Below are 8,355 nucleotides of genomic sequence, written 5' to 3'. Positions count from 1 at the left end.
GGCCGGCTCCCCGCGCCCGCGCGCCCCGGCCCCCTCCGCGCGGCAGGTGAAATCACGCTCTGGCGAAATCCTGCTTTTGTCTCTAGAGCAACTCCTCCTAATTGCTGTTAACCCTTTGACCTGCCTCTGGCTGACGTCTGGGAAGCCGGGCGCGGCGCGCATCGCTCCCGCCGGCCGGGGCTGCGGGGCTGGGGCTTGGGGGGTGGCTTGCGCGTTTGTTTCGCCTTGGAAACTGACAAAAGAGTTGTTCTAACCTTTCGGAGAAACCCGAGAGGCAAAGGAGGGGAGAAGCGGCGCGCCCGGCGCACACGCGACCACTCTGAGCCAACTGTTTAGAATCGGAAGGGGATGCAGGGCTCCAAGGAGGCGCAGAGAAGCGCTTTCCTCGAAAACCGGCCTTTGCAGAGAACTTTCGCTTCGCAAGGACGGTGGAAGCCAGCCTCGGCCTCCCCACCCCACCCTCCAGGCCGCTCCCCACCGCCTTTCTTTCCAAGAGTCGGGCTCGCCGAAGTGTGCTGGTGCGCGCACCCGAAAACTAACCCGACCCGGGGGCTGAAATAAATAACAACCAAACGTGCCTCGTCGCCGAACCGAGCTACTTCCCCGCTAGAACGACAGCTGCTCAGGCCGGCATCTGCCCCAAGTTCGCTAAGAAATAATTCTCTAAATTCCTTTCTTATTTATACAACAACGGCAACAACAAAAGCCACTCTCCATAAGCACTTGGAGATGACCTCTATCAGAAATAGTCACTGCTCTTTCATGCTATTTAAAGCTGAGTATAGTGTTCACACACACACAAAAGTCACCAATCTGCTAAACTTTGTTGGCTCAACTGGCACGATTTAAGTGCCAGGCTTAATTCAATCATTTTCGGGAGCGAGTCCATCTTTAAATTCAGAGAAAAACTTCTTGGCCTATCCTTTAAAACACGAACAACAAACCTCGTAACAGTTTTATTATTTTTCTCAAAATGTTCGAGGAAGAGGAGTAGTGACATCAATGACTGCCTATTTTCCCTCAATTAAAGAAAACCAACAAGACCACAAATCCTAACCCAGAAATTCCAGGAGTTTTACTTGAAATTATTTTTCTTTTTGAGGCATTTAATGCAGGTCAGTACAAACCAGAAAACATTGATGATATTTCCAATCAAGCAAATGCCTGAATTTCAGTAAGGTCAGCAGGGGAACAGGCAAGTCCCCTATTAATCTGGTTGCAAGAGAGACAAAAGCTTCAGGTGACTGTCAACTTAGGATAAGATGTTAAACGGGGCGCGTGGCGGGTCGCTCCCCACCCTAAAGTGTTTTTGTGTCTGGCAACAACTTTACTAATGGCATTTTTCAGGGCACAAAAATGTGACCGCACCCTCTCATGAATATTCAATGAAGGAGCAAGGGCGTGCTTTTTTGGGGAGAGGGGCCTTAAATCCGCCAGAACTCACCGGGAATCAGTAGAGTTCTGACTCTTAAAGAGACAAGGCACTCTTCCGGGAGGGGGTGCTGGGGCCCCAAAGACAGGAAATAAAAATATAGGAAGTTCTCACCAACCAATGCACAATGAGAAAGTGGAAATGGCCATTTCAAAATACATGTGCTTTTATCCCAAGGTACAAAAATTAATTGGAGATTTGAGGTCTGTGAACAAAATGGAGTGCACTTTGAATAGGCAACTCAGTTTTGTCAGAGGCAAGTTCCTCACAAGGCATCCATAAAACTCATGCATGCTTTTACAAGTTGGGCTAACTCCTCTGCAGGCCGGTGTTTATCAGCCAAGTCTCCAGGAGCATCAAAACAACAAACAAACAAGCAAACAACAAACATTACAGACGCTTATGACCCAGCCTGTGGAGACAGACTTACACAAAATAATTAGAGAGTGATGCAATGAAGTCTTACACAAGCACTAAATTGCATCGCCGTGGCTTGAAGCACCATGGCACCACAGAGAAGCGGGAGATGAGTGGGAGCAGGAAAGGTCTGGGGTGGCCCCTAGGGAGGAGGTTTGTAAAGAACGGAAGGTTTGGATGGCAGGGGGTGTGGTGGCAGTATGGAGAGGCAAGTAACAGAGCAAGCTAACTCAGAGGCCACCTGGAGCCCTTCCGGCCCTCTCTCCAAACATGGCACGGTGACTCACACAGTACTTCTAGGCAAGGAAATGTAGCATCAGTGATAAACACGGATAAGCCGTATATGCCCGGGTTATTTTGATTAATTCTGGACTCTCAAGATCCCCTTCCATGTGGTCCTGTCAACCTGCACTGTTTTGGAGATTTAGTGAGAACTAAACCCTTTCACTGCTGGAGCACCATACATAGTGTTAAAACCTGCAGTGAAAACCTGGAAGACTCAGTTAATGTCATTTATTCACCTATGTGAATGTCAGGTCATTTTGGAAAGGCTAGGTCAGAAAGCAACTCCCTCCACCCGCCCCCGCCCCCCCCCCAAAAGCAGCATCTGGAATGTGGAAGCTTTAGAAAGGGTTACTTAGCTACAGGGTCTTGTTTAGTTGTCCTAACTTGAACAGAAATGCAATCCCCATTTTACAAGGAGGAAACCGAGGTTCAGAAAGACAACAGTGTTTGTTTGTTTCCTCCTCCAGAATCAAAGGTACCTAGGACCACAGGTCATAAGACGAAGCAGATACTGAATATTTTGAGAAAAAGAGAGGCCATGATCACAGAGAATACCTGGGGGAAGAAAACGCTAATGTTTAAGGAAGAGTGAAGGAAATGCTGAATACCGTACTTAAAAATATTTTTGATGCCCACATCCTGACACCCACAACAGATACAGCCCTTGTTCAAACACCACATATTAAGAAACCTGTCAGTTGCTAAATGAGTCCATTGTGCAGCTGGCTGTGTACTTAAGAATAGATTACTATGATCCCACACCAAACTCTAACCACCAAATAACACACCTGGGACTAAAATCATGTATTATACTTCGTTCTGCGGAGGTTTAGCCTTGAACGCAGAAGAACGTGAAAAGGTTTTACTGCCCATTCAGATCTAAGGATGGAGAGAAGATGTATTAAGTGAAGAGTCAAAAGGAGCATGTTGTCAGGACATTATTCCTACACACTGATGAATGGCGTGGTGGAGAAGGAGACACCCGCCATGGTGCCTGGCCCACGTGGTCCTCAGCTTTCACTGAGGTCCTGCTAGGCCAGGAGCTGCTTGGAAATAACCAGAAAATGGATACGTGAATGGACTGTGGCTCACGTATTTCCAGCAACACTGAGAGGGGGCGACAGGCTCAGATAAAGGCGGTTACAGTACCAAGTTCTCAGAGGGAACTACTGCAATTTCTGTTGCCAGAAAGTTCATCTGCCAGAGTGAGTGAAATAAAAATTGATGAACAATTTGATGGGTTGGAAAATCAACGGCGTGAGAGGCCAAGACTATAATTCAATGGCCCATCTTCGTCCAAACAACACGTGCATTAACACTGGCTCTCCCTTTTCCAATTAATCTAGGGGAGTACCTGAACCATATATTCTGAAGTGAAGGAACTGAAGGAAATGTAACCAAGTGACTCTGTCACTAGAGAGGAGGCAGTGAATCAGCAGAAATACAAAATGTAGTCCCTCACTGTCCACCAGGCTGGATGACCCGCCCAGGGCAGCGAGTCTCTCCTGGGGCGCCCTCCTTGAGTCCTTCGGGTGTCTCCAAAGACCGCCGCCCGGCTGCCAATTACAGGTACTAAATCGCAACACCAATGCCCAATTGTGAGATTTGGGCATTTGTCTCCAAGGAGCCATGGTCCCTTCTTGATTTAAGTGCTTTTACTTAAAAATATAAATTAATACATCATCCATCTACAGGGAGCCGAGGCAGTTACCTCCGTATCGATATCGTTTATGTTGATCTTATGTCTATGTTGACAATGAAGTTAATTATGTTGTTTTTTGTCTGTGCCTGGATTGCCAAGGGAAAAGTTTGTGAGTTCTAAATGTTCCAGAGGAGCTTAATTTTTTTTACGACACTCTCCAAATTGCCACGAGCATCTTCATTTAACAAAACATTTTATGATGCTGCTGTTCCTGGCTAATGTATATATACACTGTGACATTTCACCTTTCAGGTAACTTTAAAAAAGTTTTTTATGTTTTATTTATTTTTGAGAGAGAGAGAGAGAGAGAGAGAGAGCGCGAGCGCGCGAGCGCATGAGCAGGGGGAGGATCAAAGAGAGAGGGAGACACAGAATGTGAAGACAGGCTCCAGGCTCATGAGCTTGTAGCTGTCAGCACAGAGCCTGATGTGGGGCTTGAACCCACGGACCATGAGATCATGACCTGAGCCGAAGTCCACACTTAACCGACTGAGCCACCAAGGCACCACTCAGGTAACTTTTAATAGAAGGAATGAAGGAACTGAAGGAAATGCGACCAACTTCCATAACCTATGGAAAAAAGTTATTCCACCTGCCCCCCCCCGGAAAGAATCCCTCCTCACTTTAAATGTAAAGACATTTATAAAACATCACCAGTAGACAAAATCATGTGTAGAAGAAAATGAAAAGGGAAATGGCAACATCCTGCCCTAACTCTGCATCTGACTGGCTGTAACAAATTATTCTCTCTCATTTAACGATAAAACTATAATCCCTTGTTTTAATATAATGTAAAAGGTATCAGTGGGATGCTTCTGCCATAAGGTGAGAAGAGATTACACTCAAGTGTGCAAAGTTCTCAAAAAGGACATGTTTGGGGGTGGGGGAGCATTTCCCAGAGATCTGTCTTTCAGGTCTTAGGAAAAAAAGAATCACTACCACCATCAAGTGTGAGTCCTTGTCTCCTCTCCAGAGAGGAAGAGCATTTACCATACACTCCCGTGCAAACCCTCAGTTTTAAGACTCACAAGAAGTGGGTCACCAGAGGAGAAAGAAGAGATGGTTCTGGGAGGGATGTGATGATATATGAATACTCCTTTTAACGTTCAAGTATGGAGGAGTCACTGAATATCTGATAAAGGCAACTGGCCACCTTTACTTAGGAAAGTCAGCTTTTCCGGAGACCTGGGGTGTGCGGCAGGCCTGGAGAGAGGCAGAGGGAGCTTGTTGCATCTTGCCCTGCTAACAAAGCCCACAGGTCTCCCTCCCATTGCGTTGCCACCCTCCTGTGACCCTAGGCTGACACACCCTCCCATCAAAACCTTCCTTACGCCTGCCCTCTGCTGGTAAGCCTGCCAGGATTTAGGAAATGTTGACTACCTCAATTTATTCAAGAGGCAACTTTTAAAAGCTGGAGAGCGAAAGGAACATGTAATGAACTGCTAACTGGAAGATATAAATTAAGATGCTGAAAAAAAACGGGGGGAGGGGCGCTGCTGGTGAAATATTGGCGCTTTTAATGTAAAAATGCACATTCGTCTCTTCTATGGCCTGCCGGATCGCAGCCCAGGAGTGCCAAACTCTCTATTTTAGCTTGCTCAAGAGAACAGAGGGTATGACTGACTGTCGGGCATCTTGCCTTCTCTTCTGCTCACTCTCCAGGGAGAGCGCGGTGGTGCAGTTTAAATAGAACACCTTCTTAGCAGGAAAGGGCCACAGATCCCAACTCAGGGGTCCCTCAGGTTTCATGATACAGTATATTTAGCTGGCTTGCAGCTCAAGTTTTCCACTGGCATTCCTAAGATCCACGTAAAGGAGAGGGGGGAGGGAAAAAATAAAGCCAAAGAAGAGCTTTTGCCCATCCTTTGTTGAAGTAAGAAAAGAGTCAACTTTGAAATTGATTAGCTGGCATGACATACACAAAACAGTGGGGCCTTGCTCCCATGCCCTCTCCTGGCCCGGGGACCCCTCTGCACATGTGGGCCAGACTCGCCTGCAGGAGGGCTCTGGGCATTAGGGGGTACACTGCCACGGCTGTGTGCAGGGTTTTAACGGCGCAGCTCCTGTCAGTGTCAATGGGAAGCATGAGGCCTTACAAATTCCTGCATACCATTTTGAAAATATATCTCCACGACGGGAAAATGAAGCTTAGCAGTTGCAAAGTCAAAAGCATTCAGGAAGTAGCACTCTTGACAGCGCTTTAGATGCCGAGTAAATGCTCTTATAAAGAACACCCAATCCAGCCGACAATAAATCTTCCGCTGGGGAAGCCCGTGCAGGGCTGCGGAATCCCCCTCCAAAGATAATTGCCTTCCACGCTGGGTGGCACAGAAACTGCAACCCAGAAAACATTTTCCAGGGCCCTATGGCTCTCTATGGAGTTTCTTTCCCTAATAGTCACTGAGTTTACACACACACACACACACGCACGCACGCATGCACGCACACACACACACACACCCCTGCCTTTCAGAGAGACCCGATAAAAGCCCAAAGGTTTGTCTCCTGTTCTGGGGAAAAAGTTAAGAGGCTCCTTCTTGGAGGCAGGGGGCAGCAGGGGGAAGCTGGGAAGAGAGGGTAGTTGTGAAAACTCAGGAGCAGAATCAGAAGTATGCATCAGGGTGCGTAATGGTCTGTGCATTCGCCGGAGGCTCATGAAGTTTCCACCAGGTTCCTGGTATTGGGACTCACCCAACAAGCCCATAAGGAAGGAGGCACAAGTTTTCTAGTCCTGTATGCCCTCTAGCAGTCTGTTTAACCCTGAGATGATATAGGAGCTTTGGGATCTGACATAGGATTCTACTAATGACTTTATCATCAATTAATAGTGCGACTGTGGGCACATCACTTCACCTGTCTGAGCCTACACACTTCACCTACACAAAGAGAAAATTGTATCAGATATTCTCCACGGTTTCTTGAATAGTCACAATAACAGTAACAACTATCATTATTGACTGTTTCTTATATACCTGGTACACATTTTATACTAGCAGAAGACTAAGCTCTAGGTATTTTAGAGTTTACAATTAAGATCATATATAAAACTAGTTTAAAAATATAAATTGGAATTTTGAGTTCAGGACTCTTAGACATGACCACGTCAATGGTAAATCAGGGAACAGAGGAAAAAAAAATGTTAGGAAAACAACTCAAAAGACCTAATTCTGATCCTCTGATGATCATACCCAGTGAAAGAAGTATTATTGTGCCCACTTAACATATGAAGAAACTGAGGCTCTGAGAGTTGAAATTACTTAACCAGTGTCCCACAGCTAGTACAGGCAGAGGTGGGAGTTGAATGGCTCCCAAGCCTGGCTTTTGCCCCATCTTCCAGGATGGCGATGGGGCTGGGAGCTGAACTAAGCCCATAAGAATCAGGAAGCTGCTTCACTTTTACTCTCTTCGAAAACAAATGTGACTGAGAGTCACTGATTGGTCAGCACGAAGAAGCTGAAATAACAAAGGTAACATCCCGATAGGCTTCTTGGCTTCTTCCACAAGCCCAGAGTGGCTGTGCTCTGTATGACTTCTCCCTGAGTGAAGAGCTTCTGTTGCCAATGAGAGCCACGGGGACGTCCTGCCTCATCGCCTTCAAACACACTACTCGGCACCAGGGAGCGGCGCCCGGCAGCCCGATGATGCCCAAGCTCTCCTGGGGTCTCAGATGTCAAGATGAAACACCCGGTAATGAAGCTTAGAAACAAAATAAGCTGTTTCTGATTATAAAAGGCACATAGACAGTTCAGTATGATTGCTCTGGAGAGAGTCTGCCATGGGTTCTGACCCTGGCCACACCATCTCCTGACTGTGCTTGTGGTAAATTAACAGTTTCCATTTGCTTCGGTTTCCTCATCCATAACAAAAAACAAGCACACAAAAAACTGATCCTGGTTCTTTAACCATGGGGTTGTAACAAAGACTAAACGACACAGAACGTGTGAGTGCCTGGCCCACTCACTATAAGCACTTAACTGCTTCCCACGGTCACTAGCATGGTTGTGGCTACCACAAGTACACACCACTTGTCCTTCAATTTCCTCCTTGTGCTGCTTGATGATCTGAGACTGATTTTTCTGTGATGTAGGTGGCATCGATGCTACCTCCAAAATTTAAGCAGGAACTCTTGCATCCAATTACTCTTAACAATGGAAGAAGGCATTTGGTTGCCCTGGCTTTTCAATCCAGGGTTAACAAGGACCTAGACCAAGGATCTTCCACAGAAGGCAGAATGGCAGTCCCACTGCAATCTCCGGGTTGTTGGATCTGCCACCCCCACGAGCCGGTTCGTCACTTGGATGTGTGATGGAGTTTGGTGGTTTGTGAAGTGAGTTCTTAAAGACCCACTGGAATAATCTAGAGGTCTGCTTTGAGCTCTGAGAACATGGGGCTGAATTTATGGAATCCTCACCCTATGATTTTATAATATTTTGCTGCTATTGTCTCTGGGAGGGAAAGCCTTTGCATCCCATGCACCAGAGATTACTCAGCTTGCACATGATTACTATGACCCAATAAA

At 46.6% G+C, this 8,355-nt stretch overlaps 1 protein-coding gene across 8 annotated transcripts in view; it reads right to left on the bottom strand.

The window, feature by feature from the left end:
- FOXP1 (forkhead box P1) overlaps positions 1-8,355 on the bottom strand; it is a 383,317-nt gene that overhangs the window by 107,295 nt on the left and 267,667 nt on the right. The window lies entirely within an intron of this gene.

Source organism: Suricata suricatta, chromosome 12 (assembly GCF_006229205.1).
Source record: "Suricata suricatta isolate VVHF042 chromosome 12, meerkat_22Aug2017_6uvM2_HiC, whole genome shotgun sequence".
In the NCBI taxonomy this organism is placed as follows: domain Eukaryota; kingdom Metazoa; phylum Chordata; class Mammalia; order Carnivora; family Herpestidae; genus Suricata; species Suricata suricatta.
The sequence above is the reverse complement of the archived record's forward strand: the minus strand, read 5'-3'. Positions and strand labels throughout refer to the sequence as shown.